General features: G+C 34.5%; 1 protein-coding gene, 1 long non-coding RNA gene and 1 other non-coding gene across 6 annotated transcripts in view; 2 read left to right on the forward strand and 1 right to left on the reverse strand.

The window, feature by feature from the left end:
- The window catches only part of LOC149490773 (uncharacterized), an 819,148-nt gene that overhangs the window by 315,527 nt on the left and 482,900 nt on the right, over positions 1-20,721 (reverse strand). The window lies entirely within an intron of this gene.
- LOC149490796 (pseudouridylate synthase RPUSD2-like) overlaps positions 1-20,721 on the forward strand; it is a 376,734-nt gene that overhangs the window by 75,062 nt on the left and 280,951 nt on the right. The gene's annotated exons all lie outside the window — the stretch shown is intronic.
- Positions 16,644-16,759, forward strand: TRNAL-CAA (transfer RNA leucine (anticodon CAA)). Its single transcript has 2 exons — positions 16,644-16,681; positions 16,715-16,759. It is a non-coding gene; the product is annotated as a tRNA-Leu (tRNA).

Genomic DNA, 20,721 nt, shown 5'->3' on the forward strand with positions numbered 1-20,721 from the left:
TATTAAGCTTGGAAGTTTTAAAGTTTTCCACGAGAAACTTCTACATTGTACGCTAAGAAGATAATTCAGTGGTGAAATAAATTGCTAATGCTTTTTTTATTATGGTTGTGTGAGATTTAAGCTATGTTCGCTATTGGATAGATAAGAGTGATTCTTTTAAGTTTTTTTTTAATGATATTAAGTTAATTATTCTTTATACATACTCATTAGTTTCTATTGCTAAACTCTGTTTTATGTTAAGATTTATTGTGGTAATATGTAGTTTTATTGACGCTTCTTTATTTATTTTATAGTTCTCCTTATGTAAAAACTTTGGAAAATAGTGTGAAGAGCAAAAGTGTCTAATATGTTGGAAGTACAACCTACATATAACAATAATAATACCCCCGATTTATCACTCATAGCTATAGGCCAGCTAGGAAACAAGAGCACAGGAATCCGAGACTATTCGAGAAAGATAAATCGCCACATAATGATTTAATTTCAAATTGACACGTTCAATTCCAAATGGACACATACAAACTAATTTCTCTGCTTCAGGAATGCATCCATATCAAACTATGTCCACGTACGCTACACTGGTACAAGGATTTATAAACGAAAATTGCTGAACAAATTAATTACGAGCAATTAAATAACTTTAATATTTCAACATTAGTGCGGAAACGCGTGTACTACAATTTGGTCATATTAATAAACTAGCTGTTGCCCGCAGCTTCGCCTGCGTGGAAAAGATAAATTTACATGATACAAATTTTCATCCCCTATTTTACCCCTTTAGGGGATGAATTTTCTAAAATCCTTTCTTAGCGGATGCCTACGTCCAAACATCTACCTGCATGCCAAATTTCAGCCCGATACGTCCAGTGGTTTGGGCTGTGCGTTGATAGATCACTATATCAGTCACCTTTGAGTTTTATATACAGGGTGTAATCGTTAAGTGTGCACAGGCGATTTTTCCGTAAGTATTACAGATAACAAAAAACTTTAAACTGATATCGAAAGTACTTAACATAATGAGTAAAATGGCCGTAATAAATTTTTAAAAATAAATCGAGATATATCAAAAAAATTATCTTTAAACCCTCCCATACATTAAGTATGAAATATGAATATCCCATAAATACATTTAATATGAAAGATTTTAGCTTTCTTTTTCTTTTTTTGGTTTTCTGCTTTAATTTCTTCGCAAATTTGAAGTGGCATTTTCCACGCTTTTTCCGGACATTTTCACGCATTTTCCGGATATTTTCCGGGGATTTTCCGAGCATTTCCCTGGCATATCCGGGGATTTTCCACGCATTTCCCAGACATTTTCCGGACATTTCTCAGGCATTTTCCGGGGATTTCCAGGCATTTTCCGGATATTTTCCGGACATTTTCACGCATTTTCCGGACATTTTCACGCATTTGCCGGATATTTTCCGGACATTTTCACGCATTTGCCGGATATTTTCCGGACATTTTCACGCATTTTCCGGATAAATATCCGGAAAATGCGTGAAAATGTCCGGAAAATTCCAGGCATTTTCCAGGGATTTTCCACGGTTTTTCCGGAAATTTCCACGCATTTTCCGGATATTTTCCAGACATTTCAGAGCATTTCCCAGGCATTTCGCGGTTATTTTCCGGGAATTTCCCAGGCATTTTCAGGGGATTTTCCGAGCATTTCCCGGGGATTTTCCGGATGTTTTCCAGGCATTTTCCACGCTTCTCCCGGACATTTTCACGCATTTTGCCGGATATTTTCCGGACATTTTCACGCATTTTCCGGATATTTTCCAGGCATTTTCCATGGATTTTCCAGGCATTTTCCACGATTTTTCCGGAATTTTCCACGCATTTTCCGGATATTTTCCAGACATTTTCCAGGTATTTTCCGGCTATTTTCCGGGAATTTCCCAGGTATTTTCCACGCTTCTCCCGGACATTTCCACGCATTTTGCGGATATATTTCAGACATTTTCCAGGTATTTTCCGGTTATTTTCCGGGAATTTCCCAGGCATTTCCGAGCATTTTCCACGCTTCTCCCGGACATTTTCACGCATTTTCCGGATATTTTCCGGAATTTTCCACACATTTCCCGGATATTTTCCAGACATTTTCCAGGTATTTTCCGGTTATTTTCCGGGAATTTCCCAGGCATTTCCCGGGGATTTTCCGAGCATTTTCCACGCTTCTCCCGGACATTTTCACGCATTTTCCGGATATTTTCTCGAATTTTCCAGGGATTTTCCAGGCATTTTCCACGGCTTTTCCGGAATTTTCCACGCATTTTCCAGATATTTCCCAGGCATTTTCCGGTTTTTTCCGGGAATTTCCCAGGCATTTTCCGGGGATTTTCCGAGCATTTCCCGGGGATTTTTCAGACATTTACAGGCTATGTCAGGGAAATGTCCGGAAAATGCCTGGTAAATATCTGGAAAATACCCGGAAAATGCGTGAAAATGTACGGAAAATGCGTGGAAATGCCTGGAAAATCCCCGGAAAATGCCTGGGAAATGTCCGGGAAATGTCCGGGAAATGTCCGGAAAATGTCTGGAAAATATCTGGAAAATGCGTGAAAATGTCCGGAAAAACGTGGAAAATGTCACTTCAAATTTGCGAAGTAATTTAAGCCGAAAACCAAAAAAAGAAAAAGAAAGCTAAAATCTTTCATATTAAATGTATATGGGATATTCATATTTCATACTTAATGTATGGGAGGGTTTAAAGATAATTTTTTTGATATATCTCGATTTATTTTTAAAAATTTATTACGGCCATTTTACTCATTAGGTCAAGTACTTTCGATATCAATTTAAAGTTTTTTGTTATCTGTAATACTTACGGAAAAATCGCCTGTGCACACTTAACGATTACATATAGTATAGATAAATAAATAGGTATTATGTATAGATTAAGAAATAGGTATTCATTCATTATAGATTAAGAAATAGGTATTCATTTATTAGAACTTTACATTTAAATAAATCCGTTCTGACACAAAAGAAAGACGAATTAAAGAACCACACAATTTTGTCGTAATATTTGAGAGATACAACAATAAAATTATGCATATATCATTTTATTTTTTTATCATTTTTTGATGGAAAAGTTTTACGTAAAACTCGTCATATATTCCAAATTATAACTAAACAACTAGCTGTATCCGACCGTTTATCTCTACTACAATAAAACGCACCTGTTGTTTCGTATACAAGTTTTGAACTTTTATACTTATATCAAATTGATTCCGAGATACATTCGCATGGAACAATGGGAAAGTTGCGAAGTTAGGCCGCACGGGCGTAGATTCAATTTCTGGGACATTTTAGTTTGGTATAGCGTTGAATTTTTAAAAGTTTAACATCTTGAAATTGCTAGAACAACTTGTATGACGTAAATACATTCGTTTTGCGTATAGATAGTTTTGGAGGAATGTTCAAGGTATGTTAGGATTCATTCTTCCCTAGGAAATCAAGTGTTAGGTATTACTACCATAACCTAGCAAATTTTCTTTGCATAAAATATGTAAAAGAGACGGAAAACGAAACATTAGCAAACTATAAACATGATCTTATTAAACAACTAATAAATGCAATATAAAAATAAAAGATGGTTGTCGATCCTTCTCCAAAACAAAAAGACTTCCATTTAGCAGTAAAACCACAGTAAAACCTGAATGTCACACCGCATTGACATTTGCTGTTTCATTTGCGATAAATGCCTAAATAGGAACGCTCTAGAAGTGTTAAAGCTTTTATATGCCTTGGAGTTGGATCTTGTTTATTACAAGACCTTTCAAATATCCGTATTTTCAGAGATGTATGTGTTTGATTATATTTTTGTCCACTATAACTTATAGTCTACTAGCTTCCGCCCGCGGCTTCGCCCGCATGGTGTTTTGATAAAAGGTAGCCTATGTTCTTTCACAGGGTTTTTTTTAATAATAATGTTTAATAAATATCTGAACAAAGCACAGATTAGATACTAACCCAAAACAGGTTTTATATATATCTTCTTACTATATAAAAATAAGTCGGGTTTTCCTTCCTGACGCTATAACTCCAGAACGCACGAACCGATTTCCACGGTTTTGCATTCGTTGGAAAGGTCTCGGGCTCCGTGAGGTTTATAGCAAAGAAAAGGTGTCTCTGGTGGCGAAACGGAGTTCGCCGGGTTTGCTAGTTACCCATATAAACACCTCTTCTTGGAGGTCGTCGAAATAATTGTAGTTGATAGCATGCTGTTTATTCAAACATTCGAACACAACCACTGGCCAATTATATGTAGCTATTATATTCTATTCATAATGCAAAGTACAAAAATACCACTTGTAAATTATTTGACAATTTTTATTTTCATCATCATTAATTTTTTGCATTTCTTTGCAACATAAAACTAAATACTTGTAACTTTCTGAACAGTATTCCTTCTGATATCACAACCAAATCGACAACTACGAATGACAACAGATCTCAACCCACGTCTGAGGGGTTTAAAGAAAACAATAAATCATATGAGATCACATGTGGCTGTAGAATGAAGGGATATTTTGTATTCCACTCACGAGTCTCGGTCAGTACACTGCTTATATTTGTGTCGATTTTGTATAGGTTTGAAAGATTATTGTCAATCGCTATTAGAACTCTATACAGTATCAAATAAAATACATGTTGTAAAATACAGTTCTTAAGCTAGTCATACGTGAAAAATAATGTGTTATACGCATACATTAAATTAAATCACTATTGCAACTAGAAATGAGTCGTTCGAAGAAGAAAGAAAACCTTTGGTTAAATAGCTATAGGTATGTCATATTTATATAACAGGATATAATCACACTTTCACTTTCACTAATTATCAATTAATCTCATCTGCATTTAAGCAATAAATTGTGCTAGAACCTTCAAAATCCATAAAAATGTATCTCAAAATCTGGTATAAAAAGTTTCCACAACGACAAGATCGCAACGCTGTTTCGTGTACTTTGTCATTTTAAAAGCAGCTATAAAACTGTAGGAAACTTTGACAAATTCAATACGAAAGTCCGTTTTGCTTAATTAATTCATTAAAGCCTAATTTCTAAGTGAAAAGTTGAAGTTCTCTGTTCTCTTAAATTCGTTAACTTGTTCTTGATAATTTAATTGCAGAAGAGGGTTATATAGGTACCTCATGGGAGAGACGTTTTTAATTAAAAATAAAACGTTTAAATGGTCTGTTTTTGTTTTTTAATTAACAATAGTAAATTACTCAATATATTACATAACTGTTTTTATGTCACGTATATTCTCGATTGTTTATGGATAGACACGTTTTAAAATATTATTTTTAATTGATATTAAAAAAAAATATTTTTAAATCACACTATTTTATGATTGCTAAACCAACTCATCGTTAATATCAAAGTATTACACGGTCCTCAATCAATACCCAACAGGTACAAAACATCCAATTCAATCTTAAAATAATTTCGCCTTCTCAACAAAAGATCTCTCTAGAAAATTGTTAGCGATTTCATCTCAAAACCCGCCTAACACTCCATACAAATTGGGTGCTATAGAGGTTCTATTAAATAATCCCAATTTGTACAAATTGTACGCGTATAACGGAAAATTGAATGAATTTTCAACCGACTTCAAAAAAGGGAGGTTCTCAATCTCAAACTCAAACAATTATTCAATTAGACTTCATCTAGAAGCACTTCTGAATCGTTATAACATAGTTTTTTACCATTTACAACCGATTCGGAAAACAGTAGGAGAAGAACCGGCAAGAAACTCAGTAGTTGCTCTTTAAAATTCATGTCAATATTAATAGTTATTTTTTGGTTTGCTATCTCAAATCTTTCGACTGGATGAATGGATTTGATGGTTCTTTTTATTTGAAAGTTTCCAGTTGGTCAAGTTCAAATTGTCTAGTACTGAAAGCTGACGGCGAATAGTTTTTTATTAAAAATAATTATATTTATTATACCTAGCTATGCCCCGCGGTTTCACTTGCAATGCTCCGCTTGTTGATATTAGCGTGATGATATAATCTATTCTTTTATTTTGTAATCTAAGTAATCTATAGCCTTCCTCGATAAATAGGCTACCTATCTAAACCAACCACCGAAAGAATTTTTCAAATCAGACCAGTAGTTCCTGATATTAGCGCATTCAAACAAACAAACGAACAAACTCTTCAGTTTTATAATATTATAGTACTAGCTGTTGCCCGCGACTTCGTCCGCGATTAGGTCGTTTTTCGTCATTCGTCGTTTAAAAAAATACGTGACACTTTATTTTTGAATGTTCTTAATTATTGTCTCTTATAAAATTTAACTACTTACATTAAAATTGAACACTCTGATAAGAAAATCTTAAAATCTGAAGAAAACATGAATGAATGTGATTTAAATTCTACATTACTTACTACTTAGTATCAAAATATAATAATCTAAATTAAATGTAGATTAACAGTTTGAGCACACCATTATAGAATATGTACTTAAGTATTAAATTACGTTAGTTAACTTTACTAAAAACAGGATGACTTTCTTTCGCGCTCGGTACCACAAACTAAGCATGTTTGTGGTAAGTGGCCCGCGTGACGCGTCACTTGACCCCCCGCGAGTTCCCCTCCGTTGCTATGCGAAAATACATTCGTTGCTCTATTTTAGGAAAAATTTGTAATACTGTGGCCTGGGCGTTATAACACGTCCAGGGAGTTCCTGAGTGCCGATATCACCATCTTGAGGAAAAGCTTCTAATGTCGATTTAAAACTGCATACATACGAATTAACCTGTTCTAAAATTGTGAAATGAGTTCAGTTTTAAATTTGAGAAATATTGATTTCTTGTATTCCACTATTCGTTGTAGTCGAATACAAAATATACCTATTTAAACAAACTTAGGTTGGCCTACAGGCAAAAGGGATCCTATCAAATGGTAAACTTGACCTTGTATCTTAAAAGTAAGCATGAACGGACCTTCTGATAATTATTGAGCACCAAAGGATCATTTGAAACGCGCTACTATAAGAGCGAATATTGTCTAATAACAGTTTACATTGCACAGTATGTTCCTCTAAAAGTAGTGATTTCAAAGGTTCCGGTGTATCTTCAAATGAAAGCCGACTCCTTACTACACTTTAAAGCATTACAAAAAGAACATACTACGCCTTTACAGAAGATGATCTGTAATCAATTGTGAGGTTATAAGCAAACCCACTTTTATATTTGTCAGACCACACCACCGAATTCGTAGATTGTTTACCTCAAGTCATTAAGACTATGACGAAATCTGTCTGCAGTAAGACGGCCGGCCTCTCGCTATTCGTCCGTTTCCAGAGACCGAATAGTTTCAATTCTTAATCTTTCATTAAACAAACTTATTAATCGTTCTTGTCTCATATTATAATTGTAATATTCGCGTCCCTACTCTAGTCATTGCTTATACTCATGTTCATCTTCAAGAGATCGAATAATATTATGATGCACCCTATCATTTGTCAAACGGTCTTCATATTGAGTAAAGTTTCAGATTCTCGAGATAAAATATGACTGTCGTGATCAGTAGTGAGACGTAATTCCGCTCTCAGTGAGGGTTTCGGTCTCACGGGATAGTACAATATGCCGTTTGCGATCAGCTGTGAGACGTCATACCCTCTCAGTGAGGGTTTCGGTCTCACGGGATAGTAGGGGAGACCGGATTTGGTTGTCTCACGGGTTGGTTGTCACAGCGGTCTTAACACAAAACTGAACTATCGAATAAGTCTGTTGAACAGCGTGGCAAGAGTGATACAGTGACAACGCTGTCCCCACTTCGCGTCAGACCGCCCCGATCTGCCGTGAGGGCCTCACAAGTCACACGTGTTTATTGTTTTCGCACAGATTTTTTATGATATGAGGACCGAATATGCTCCTCATAACATCACTTTTTGTGAACGAAACGACAGCGCGGTTTAATTTAATGCCAACACCATTAGAAAAAAGGATTATTATTAATTGTGAAAAAATATCATGATTTACACTATTAACACTCTTTTAACATAAAATATAAGTCTGTGAGTGTGTAAAAATAAATCCAACTAATTACACATCAAACTTATGTTTATAATTAGGTATACGACATGAAAATACATATATTAATTACCAAGCAATAGACAGATAAGCTGTGGTGGCTCAGTGGTGAGAACTCGGACTTGGAATCGATAAGTCCGGGGTTCGAGACCAGGCGAGCGCGCAGGAAATAAATTGATTTTTCAATTTATCTGCGCATGTTGTAACATCACCACTGCTCGAACGGTGAAGGAAAACATCGTGAGGAAACCGACATGTCGAAGAATTAAAAAGTTCGATGACATGTGTCATCCGCCAACACGCACTTGGCCAGCGTGGTGGATTATGGCCTGTACCCTCATAGGAGGCCCGTGTCCCAGCAGTGGGAACGTATATGGGCTGATGATGATGAATAATACAGATAAATACTGAACATAAGTAGGTATAATAGATATTAACTAAGTAGTATTAGTTAAAATATACTTTGACTGTCAGTCAAAGTTTATTTTTACTAACAACATGTAAATGAAGAAGAAATAATAATTACCAACGAACTAACCTTTTCTATAATACTTAACACGGCACATTTTTCAAATTATCTTGCTCAACCCTGCTCAAAAATTTGAGGGTTTTGTTGGAACTTTAATATGTCAAAACTATGATATATCTAAACTACGATACAACTTGCTTGCGGAAATGCTCATTACAATTGTGAATCTAAAGAATAACTAACAACATACTATTCAATTTTATTGAGCTGATGAATATCTTTTGCCTGGAAGAAATCACCGTCGCCTAATAAATATACTGTGTTTTCTTATAAAACCGTTACATAATTTATTTTATCTACTTAAATAATGAAAATGATATTATATTTATAAAATATAAAAAATATTATGTAAAATGTTTAAAAATAAATAAATGAAGCAACTACGATTCAAAGAAAACATCTTTTTCAGTGTTAAAATGCTCTTAGCAATCCCGGATGATGAACTGTATCATGTACTCTGATCCCAGTACGGTCGGTACCTCGATAGCCATAACGATAAATATTATAATCAGATAACCGTCAATGATAATGGTGTCTAACTGTCTAGTTTTACTTTACTTAAAATAATAAACATCTACCCTCACTTTAAAAAAATGTAGTATATTTATTATTTACACGAAATATACCTTATAGGGAAGGGAAGATATGGGCTAAAGTTAAATAAATAACATAATTATATTTAAATTATTAATTTCCAACTGTGTATTCAGTAGTGTTAACATCTAAATTGATTTGATTGTTACGAAATCTCATAGATGGCGCTGTTACAAAATTAACATTATACAACTTACATTCTTTAAACTATATGTTTCTCTTCCCAAGTTACTTAAATGGCATAATTTTTATAGTGTCAATCTAGATATTGTCAAACAACATTTATATATGCGTGATTTGATTATTAATTTCCAATAGTTAACGTGTGTTTGATTTTTCTAACACTTCATAGATGGCGCTGTTTCAAATTTGTCTTTATACTGCTAAGATTCATTTAACTGTTTCTCTGCCAAAATTACATAAATGACGTAGTTTTTATAGTCTCAACTGTAAAGCTAGAAAATAGCGTGGCTTACTCAAAAACAAATTTTCCAATAGTTAACGTGTTTGATTTTTATAACACTTCATAGATGGCGCTGTTTCTAATTTGTCTTTATACTGCTAAGATTAATAATTTAACTGTTTCTCTGCCAAAATTACATAAATGACGTAGTTTTTATAGTGTAAAGCTAGATAATAGCGTGGCTTACTCAAAAACAACATTTAAATATGAGTCTTTAGATTGTACGCTGTCGTAGTACACGGAATAGGTACGTAAGAAAAATAAAGGTTCACAGCTCCTCCCCCGGAGGTGATAGCATGATAATATGTTTAAAAAAGCCTCACCCGACCTGTTAGTAATATTCATGCAAAATTTGAAGTCAATCTATGCAGTACTTTTCGAGATTTGCCTGGACAAACATACAGACAAACAGACAAACAGACAAAAATTCTAAAAACTATGTTTTTGGCTTCTATATCGATTATAGATTACGGCCCAAGTATTCTTTTAAAAAAATATTCAATGTACAGTTTTGACTTTCCTACGATTTTATTATACAGGGTGTCCCAAAAAGTATGGATGAACTGAAGCCAGGAGGTAGAGGACCTAGAGGGCTATCCGAATCACCCCCATGTATGTTATGCGATTTTTCGTAGTTTCGGAGTTATGACTCTTTTTTCAATTTTTCACTTATCGCCGAGTACGATGAGATTTTGACTCATGGTGACGTCAATTATTGCGGTAGATGCTTGATTTTTTTTGTGTGCTAAGCTGAAAGATAGGCCAATTCAGTATGGTAACATTTACTGACGTAAGATCTTTGAATGGAATAAAAAAAAGAATAAAATGCCAAGAAAGATAAAATCACCCAGTAAGTTCACAACTTCAAGGGCCCGTAAAAAATAAAATCACATAAAAAATGTTTTCCGTTTGGCTTTTAAAAACTTGCTCTATCCATCAGGTAGCTACCCTAAAAATTTAATTTTATTATTCAGAAGGCTTTAATCGAAAAATTGAAATCTAAATGTGGTAAGTGCAAAAATTTAATTAACATGATGATTAATAAAAACAAATTAAAACCTATAACAAGGTGTTTAATTACCAGAAATTTTTAAAATAACCCCGCTGTTGGTCAATGCAAGTGCGACATCACCGTAAAAAGTGGTATTTTAAATGTCTGAATGCCCTTTTATCATTTTTAATGGTTTCTTTTGCTACCATGAATTTCGGGGTTATTTCGTCCAAATTGTGGCTTTCTCTCGTTTTTGTAGTATTCCCTCGGAAAACAATCAATGGGATTTATGTCTGGGGACCGTGTAGGCCAGGCTTTAAGGCAGGTGTCACCGACGCATGCGCAGGCTGCAACGACCAATCCATCTTTCAGGGTATCTTTGCTCTTTAGCCTGGCCTACACGGTCCCCAGACATAAATCCCATTGATTTTTTTCCGAGGGAATACTACAAAAACGAGAGAAAGCCACAATTTGGACGAAATAACCCCGAAATTCATAGTAGCAAAAGAAACCATTAAAAATGATAAAAGGGCATTCAGACATTTTAAAATACCACTTTTTACGGTGATGTCGCACTTGCATTGACCAACAGCGGGGTTATTTTAAAAATTTCTGGTAATTAAACACCTTGTAAATGGTTTTAATTTGTTTTTATTAATCATCATGTTAATTAAATTTTTGCACTTACCACATTTAGATTTCAATTTTTCGATTGAAGCCTTCTGAATAATAAAATTAAATTTTTAAGGTAGCTTCCTGATGGATAGAGCAAGTTTTTAAAAGCCAAACGGAAAACTTTTTTTATGTGATTTTATTTTTTTACGGGCCCTTGAAGTTGTGAACTTACTGGGTGATTTTATCTTTCTTGGCATTTAATTCTTTTTTTTATTCCATTCAAAGATCTTACGACAGTAAATGTTACCATACTGAATTGGCCTATCTTTCAGCTTAGCACACAAAAAAAATCAAGCATCTACCGCAATAATTGACGTCACCATGAGTCAAAATCTCATCGTACTCGGCGATAAGTGAAAAATTGAAAAAAGAATCATAACTCCGAAACTACGAAAAATCGCATAACATACATGGGGGTGATTTGGATAGCCCTCTAGGTCCTCTACCTCCTGGCTTCAGTTCATCCATACTTTTTGGGACACCCTGTATGTATAGATATACATATAATACTGTTTTATAATATATAGTCCGGTCAGTGGATAATTTCGGATTCAAGTTTCAACGTACGGTGGTTACATCAATATGTTTTAGCCTTTAATTAGAATGCAATTGGTATGCATTGTCATGCAATCTGGTTGGAATTGCTGGAGTATTGTAATTATTGTGTAAATATTCAGCAACACGTATGTTTTAATCTAACCTACAAACAAAACAGAATGCATTTAAATCTGTTCAAGTATTTACAATAAACGTTCAATGTTCCTTTTATTTGTTTTTCAAGAAATCGTGAAAAAGGAGTCAACTACTTGTGTAAAAAAAAACATGTTTTGCCTTAACATGAATGAAGTATGTACAAAAAGCATCATAAGTAACACAAAAGATGAGCATTATAACCCTGCCATTTACAGAGTGTCATCCCATTTCTAAAACAAGTGTTGTATTATGGAGACATGTCTGTATTGTCTATCCCGTCTTCGCTAACGAAATATAAACTAACCCTGGGGAAATTGGCAGCAAATTTTCAACAAATTATAGTGACGTCTTTTCTTAGCCTTTCTTTAATAAAATGGTTAGAGCCCTTCCCAATCACGAAAATACAAATAAAACTTGAAGAAAGGTTTTCTTTACTTTCAAATAAAACTAGTATAAACCTGCTTATACATTTGCACGCTCGCAAATCCAAAATCAAAACGCTTTAACAGGTGACTGAAAGGCTTTTTCACTTAAATGATAAGATTGTCTCGATCGGCACCATCCAAGATAATGTGCTTTGCCACTCGGGATCAGGGTTGAAAGTTCATCAGCTACACTATCATTCGTACTACGTGGCGTGCATCACGCGAAGGCATAGAGGTCTGCATCGTAGACTGTCTGCGTTTATTGATTCATGATGCTTCTTTGGTATGAATATTCAGATACATAATTGTGAGGCGCTTTGCATTCATTAAGATGAGAAATTGGAGCTTGGGCATTGTCTGTGTTAGCTATATCTAGACTTGATGACGTTATTTGTTACTAGTTCTTTGTAATTAAGTCTTTAAGGGGCTTGTGTAAGTTGTTGTGTGTAGAAAAGAAGACAAGGTTTTAAATAAAATTTGGGACGAGATAATATATTACGCTTTTTTGTGCGTTTAGTCATTAGTGGCTTACATACAAATTCTTGAGCATGCTTAGTTGATCAAGGGACTATGTAGCAGTGAAAAATATGTATAACATAATACAATAGTAGTTAGGATCAAATATAAATATAATGATATTGTTATTACATAATTAGATTCAAATGAACGTTACTTACGTAATTTGGAAGCAATTTAAATAGTATTAAACGGATTCAGTTTATTTGATCTGCACAATGTTTACAAATTTACATATAACTGCAGTTTGGAGCCTCTAAATATTTAGCGTTTTGTATATTAAAGTTAATTTCTATGATATGAATTGATATCAGGTAAAAAGCAACTCATAATCATGGACTGAAATTAAATATCATTTTGAAATTAATTGAATATAGAATGACTAATAATAAAATACCTACACTTTTTTGATTGCCTATGAAAGTTAAACTTTAACCATACCCCGGACACTCCATACAAAATTATCGCTTTGACAGTCACACTGTAGAGACTGCAAATGTGTGTGTTAACGCTTTATGGTTGGCACATTTTTGACTAGCGCAAAAAAAAATTCGCGTTTTTCTGATGAAATACATCCGTAAACAGCACAATATCTAACCATAATCCATCAGCATAATAATAAAATTACTTTAAGTCAATTTGATTAATGTTGTCAATCTTCGTTGCGTATCGTCTCTGTAGAAAAATGTGGACCATTTTTAGCCTGATCGTGCGGGGTGAGGTAAGTGTTTAATTTTGGCGGGAGGCGGAGAGTGTCCGTTCTGTAGCGTTTAGCTACTATTATGTATTCTGTGCTTTAACTATTAGAAATGCATTAAATATATGTTGAAATTCAGAAGATGACGTTCAAGGGAAAAAAAGGTCTTTGCCTCGCAGCAAAAAATGTTACCACACGCATAAAATTTATCCGTTTTTAAGCAGTTTTGGTAACGAAATGGATAAAAATTTATTTGCGAAGTTCTTTCAAATACAATAGCATCTAATTTAGAACCATATTCATTTCATATTTAAGTACTTTCTTTAACAAAAAAATATGTAACACAGTATTTATATGAAGAAATATTGTTCTGTAACTTATGAAAATATTTGAAGAATTGTTGTAGCTTATTTATATCGACTCCGTCTCGTCTCAAATATAAATAACCATATATAAATGGTAAATTTGAAGATCAAACGGCTATGCGTAGTTTTTCAGGTATGAAAGTCTAGAATAAATCGATAGATAGATAAGAGTGTAAAATAGAAATAAAAAAGGTAAATTTAATAATTAGGACTGCAATGGTTGGTGGTTAATAAAACACTTGATTCGACTGTAGGCTGTATTATGCTGACTTAATGTATTCAACTGAAGAACAACACCCCCCCTAGACAAGTGGCTTTCTATTAGCGTAAAGTTGAATAGAATAGATTATGAATGTATGAGATTGACGTTTGATTACGACGACGACGACGATTGATTACGGCAATCTCATACATTCATAATCTATTCTATTCAACTTTACGCTAATAGAAAGCCACTTGTCTAGGGGGGCAGGACTATATACTATGACGTACACATACATTACCACACTACAGGACAGCTTTTAGAACGTCTTTATTTATTTTTTACTGTTTCTTTTTTTTAATCTTAAATGTTTTACATTTCAGTTTACTTTGTACGTAGAAAAACAAAAACAACAATGTTTTGTTTTGTCTTTTTATTTTTCCAATTATGATAAACGGTGTTCAGAAATGGCAAAAATTAATTCCTGAGGCTATCTTATTACGAAGTACAGATTAAAAATCGATATTCAATCAAGCTTATGGGTGCTCATCTAAATTCGTGTTTTCTTAACAAATTCCAAAGATTCGAGTGCCACATTAATAACTTTTTAATCGGATGAGATTTCTTCAGCAAGCTTCAAATTATTCATTAAAATTTATCACTTGCTTATTTAGAGGAGCTTTTTTTATTTTTGTCAAAGAAGAGAAAGCGTAGATGCGTCATTTTTGTTGTTTCAAACATTATATTATAGTTTTGAATACTCGCAAAGAAAAGTATGAAGATGAATGAAACACATTAAACATAACTTTTACAACGGAAAAAAACAAAAAGTTAACAAACAATTACATTTAAAGTGTGACTCGTAATTAGTCAATAACCAGATTAAAAAGTTTTCACTGCAAGTAGCCAGAATTAGTTTTCAAAAATAAATAAAGCTCATAGGTATAATTCTCTATAACAGCATATATCTGTCAGTTCCGATAAAATCGGTAAGCCCTTAGGGGATTAACCGGAATTCTCCAAATTGTTGTTTTGGCTTCTGTTTCTCCAATATAGATATTAGTTTCTCTTCAATATCTATTTCTAGGATGTATCAATATATTACAGTTACAATTATGTTGTGTATTTACTTAAGATTACTAGCTTTCGACCGACGGCATCGCTCGCCTTACAGCCGACACTTACATCCCCTATTATAATCGCCCATCCAGTTTTTTTTTTGGAAAAAATAGCCAGAATACTTTCCCTCTATTTAGTCTTTCTGTTCAACATTTTGTCACTGTTTCGTGCAGTAGTTATGGTGTGAAAGCGAAAGAGTCAGTTTTTTCATATAAATTAAATTTGCAGGGATAAATTCAAAAGTTTGTGTTAAAATTGTAATCAATGATTGCGTACCTACTCACATCCGCAGCGATAAACCCACAGTTTCTGTTCATAAATCGTCACCGCATCCATTTTATACGGATATAGATTTTATCTAGCAATTGTTTACCAACGAGTGTAGTAAAATAATGAAAAAGCACCATCAAATTGTAACTGAGCCGTTTATCACACTAATTTATCGCTTATTCCAATGCAATATGGGCCAGTATTGCACGCAATTTTGAGATATTACGTGCTACTAGTAATGGATGTAGTGTAGCAGATATGGAGCTATAAATTCGTATTACGTGGCAATAAGTTGTGTTGACGGCTCTGCAATAAACAGACGCTGTGACGTCATTGTGTATGAAAGTTTTGAATGTTTTGTGGGCACGTTAGCTAATATTGCATGAAAGATAGTGCTAGAAATGTGAATTGATGCATTTTTGTGTATCTATTTTAGCGCATTTCCCTGCTTAGGTTCATTTATAACTGATGTCAAAAGGGAGGTAATTCAAACGGTTCGTTTTCGGTTTTGATGCGTTCTATAATAGCGTAACGTAACTATGTTATAATAAAAGTTTTGCACACACACACACACACTTGCACACCAACAGGGAACACGTGAAATACCAAATGTATTCACTAATTAATATTCCACAGTTCGACTCTAGAATGTCTAAATTCTAAATGCGTTTTAATTCTACTTCCTCGAAAGCGTGGTCCCTTATGATTCTATTATATAAATTAAATGTCCGTTCGGGCATAGGTTGGGGATTACTGCACAAAGTCTGCACTACAGCTAGGGTCAACATTTCGAGCGTGGGTCTGATAGATAGCACGCTTCGATGCACTAAATATTACATTGCATTATGGGAACTCTACACAATGGGCAGCGTTGGGCGAGTAGAGGCAATCACGATAGTGTAAAGCGCCTAAATGTCTATGATCGGCCGTCATTGTATGTTTATTTATAATCGCCGTAATGGCGGTAAGCATCGTTACACAATGTGTATAAAATATATTATGTCATAAAATATTATCATAACAATACGATTGTTAATTTCACATATTTGCGTCATGTCAGGATGGCCGAGCGGTCTAAGGCGCCAGACTCAAGGTTCCCTTACTGAGCTGAGCTCAGTGTGAGTTGTTCTGGTCCTCTCTGAGGGCGTGGGTTCGAATCCCACTTCTGACAAAAGTTTTTTGGTTTTTTTTAAAGTCATGTTTTGATTTTTCTCGTATTCTCATGATGCGTAATGTTTATTTTTATTATGCTATCAAGAAATTATTTAAAAAAAAAATGGCGATAAAAACTATTCCGTAAATTATTTGAACTTCAAATAAGAATTTCTTACATAATACCAACCAATTTGAACTGTTCTTATTTTGTAAAAAATATTCTTTTGTTATACTTTCCGCATTCGAAACACCAAAATAACGTCTTCGGAGAGTTTATTACGAATCTTTTGTTTATTGTTTGCATTTTATTGCAATATGGATTGTTCGGAACTGGGTCGCGATATTTTATAGTAGGTAATAAGCCATTGAAATGTATGCGAAGTTCTAAATTCGAATAAGTTCGAAATTTAAAAACATTTTCAAATCATAATACATACCTACTTACGCAATCTGGGGGCACGGTAGTGCCCCCGCCAAGACGAGCCAAGCGACTACGCGCACGGGCACTACCTACCTTTTCTCGAAGCGCTTCGACGTTTTTTTGAACCCTTATAACTTGGGTTTGGATTATGCTAGATCAACAAAATTTTCGGGATATATTGTCAATAGCGGACTTATTGAACATATTAAGTTTTAATTACATTAGCTTTAATACTTCAGATTTTATTTATATCTAAAAAACGCTAATTTCGTCACTGACTCACTGATGATCATCAAAATTCTTAAGGTATTTCCGAATGTCCTAGAAAGCTGAAATTTTGTATGTAAGCTAGTATTAGCACACAAACAACAAAAAAATTATAAAACTTGTAACTTTCATCCCCCAACCCCTTAAACTAGGGGATGGGAGTTTGTATGAGACCTGTAATTTTAAATTAAATTTTGATGACGCTAGAGGTCTAATCTAATAATCTAAAACTTGGTTCCCCTAGATATATATATATGTATAGGTACTCCTTGTTAAAAAAAAAAATTGTTACAAACAACTTACAAAAAGAAATGAAATCCCACCAAAAACATTTTCATGTAAAATGTTGCCAAGACGAGCCCATATGACTCGCACTGTCAAAAAGTTATCAGATCTCATGTAGAGCCAAGCATCTAACACTACACGCCCTAACTCTACAAGGCCTAACCTCACAAACTCTACACCTTAGTCAAAATATGTGGCTTGGCCGTTCGTTACTACAAGAACTATTGTATAACACAAAAGTAATGAACAGTGAATTATTTTTTCACCTTACGCCGATGTGAATGTAGCGAAATGGCCAAGCCACATATTTTGACTAAGGTGTAGAGTTTGTGAGGTTAGGCCTTGTAGAGTTAGGGCGTGTAGTGTTAGATGCTTGGCTCTACATGAGATCTGATAACTTTTTGACAGTGCGAGTCATATGGGCTCGTCTTGGCAACATTTTACATGAAAATGTTTTTGGTGGGATATTATTTTCTTTTAAATATTTATTGATTTTTGTCCACCCAACATTGGATATTTATAATTCCGGCCATAACATTGAGATAGTTCTTACATAATAAATTATGTACCTACAATGATCTTCTATCATTAGATTCACACATCATCCTTTGCAACTTTGTTTAAAATTTGAATAACGTAAAAAAGAGCGTGTTTGCCGAGCACAGAAGTGTCAGAAGTGAAACTTCATTGGCAAGATTCGTAACGTTATTGCCATGACGCGATCTTGAAATTTTACTGTCAACGCGCCTAGAAGCTTCACTTCAAAAACTTTTAATTTTGTTTTTAACGCATCTATAAATCCAAACTATCAATAATAAATTGGTGACGTCATAGATTGACGTTTGCTTTTCGCACAAATTTACATGCTCTGTAATATGTGTTGTTGTTGACGTATGTCAAAATTCAAAAGAAAAATGGAATTTCATTGTGTTACATACGCCTGAAAACTCGCGTTAGGTGCCTTGTATTTGATATTTTGAACTACGCTCTTTGATATTTAGCCTTCTGTAGGATCAAATGCGCTTGGCTAAGGGAGAATAATCTATGTTATTTTTTATTTGTGCGCTTACCCAAGGGTCGCATTGAATAACATTTTGTCGATTCGAATCGTATGAAACAAGCCATTTGATTTGTTTCCGTTCCAGTTCAATAAGCAATCAGAATACAAAATAAATAACAGAGAGTATAGATATACAAGTCTTATTAATTCGAGTTATTTTTTATTAACTAACCAAAATTTTATTGAAGTGTTTAGTTAATTACACTAAATTTGTGATACAACCGAAAATTCTCTCCTCTATTCCTGTTTAAAAAATTACATAAAATAAACAACATGCAGCATCGACTTGAATTTTATACATTACTAGCGGTCCGCCCCGGCTTCGCCCGTGGTACATATTTACGTTTTCTCTACATAAAAACCATCCTCGTACTTCAAGGAATATAATAAAAAAAGAATTATCGAAATCGGTTCAGCCGTTCTCGAGTTATGCGCTTACCAACACATTTTGCGATTCATTTTTATATATAAGAAGACTAGCTGCTCCGCGCGATTTCACCCCCGTGGCTCCACTCCTGTTGGTAGTTTGTAGCGTGATGATATATAGCCTATAACCTTTTTCGATAAATGGGCTATCTAACACTGAAAGAATTTTTCAAATCGGACCAGTAGTTCCCGAGATTAGCGCGTTCAAACAGTATAGAGTTAACGTTAGTATAGATAAAACGTATGTACAACTTTTTAGATGATATTTTTTGAACCTAGCAATGTATTTTCGGTTTTGGCATCCAAACATTATTTCATAGAATTATTCACTACTGCAGTTGCACACATTTTCCTTTCTTATTTTGATTACCCAAATTTGGACGTGCACAAGCAAATAATGCATATCATTACGTCGCTCGTTCCTTACTTAGTTGAGTACGTGTTGAATATAATGCTACCTAATGCAGAATGAATCAAGCATTTGTTACTCTTCCAAGAGATTTTAAAATTCAGCTTATGTCGCATTTACACGATCGCGAATAGCGAGGCGTATAACGTACACGCATGTGTAAACAGTGCACGCCCTTTCCACTTTGTGATTCGCGTATTCGTTTGAAAAGTGAGTTTTCGGACGCGAATTAGAGGGCACGAAAGCTAACTGACCGTACTATTGAAATAATAAGTTAACGATATTATAGATATCATTAAGAACATATGTTACCAGCACAATATTCATCTTCAAAAACAGATTGCAAATACGATTAGACGTCCAAAGAGAAGAAGCATAAAATATCAACTATCGTGCGCGAAAAAGCGGCTTCTTGAGTAAAATGTAATTGGCCACATTACGACATGATAATCCTAATAGCCTATCTACACCCTTTTACTTATAAATTACTAGCTTTCCGCCCGCGGCTTCGCCTGCGTTTTCAAAGAAAAACCCGTTCCCGTAGGATTTCCGGGATAAAACCTATCCTATGTCCTTTCTCGGGTATCAAAATATCTCTATACCAAATTTCATGCAAATTGGTTTAGTAGTTAAGGCGTGATTGAGTAACAGACAGACAGACAGAGTTACTTTCGCATTTATAATATTAGTATGGATTGCTTGTATACGAATGTTTTGTCATCCCCGTCAAGGGGGGACACCCTTGTGCATGTCGCTACCAGGGTGAACCTTCAGTTCACCCCCGCGTCCGCGTTAAAATGTAGAAGCCCTTCTGGCTAACATTGAGAGACACCACAAAAAAAAAAATGTTTTGTCAAGCGACGAGGCGAACGCCGAACCTGAACGTGTAAATGCACCTTTAGAGGTTTTCAGCGGCGCGGTCGCGCAGTTTGTTAGTGTTTATTTTAAAATAATGTGTACATTCTGAGTGGTAATTTTTAGTATTGTACGTAGAATTTGGGAAACCTCTGAATAAGTAAGCAGTAAACATTTATTTTTCTTTTTAGCACCCGTTTGGTCATCTGTGATTTTTACGAATATTTTAATTGAAGCTTTGCATTGATAGCGAAG

Source organism: Colias philodice, chromosome 2 (genome assembly GCF_061535455.1).
Source record: "Colias philodice isolate Cphi_HAF_F1 chromosome 2, ilColPhil1 Martin Lab GWU primary, whole genome shotgun sequence".
NCBI classification, from domain to species: Eukaryota; Metazoa; Arthropoda; class Insecta; order Lepidoptera; family Pieridae; genus Colias; species Colias philodice.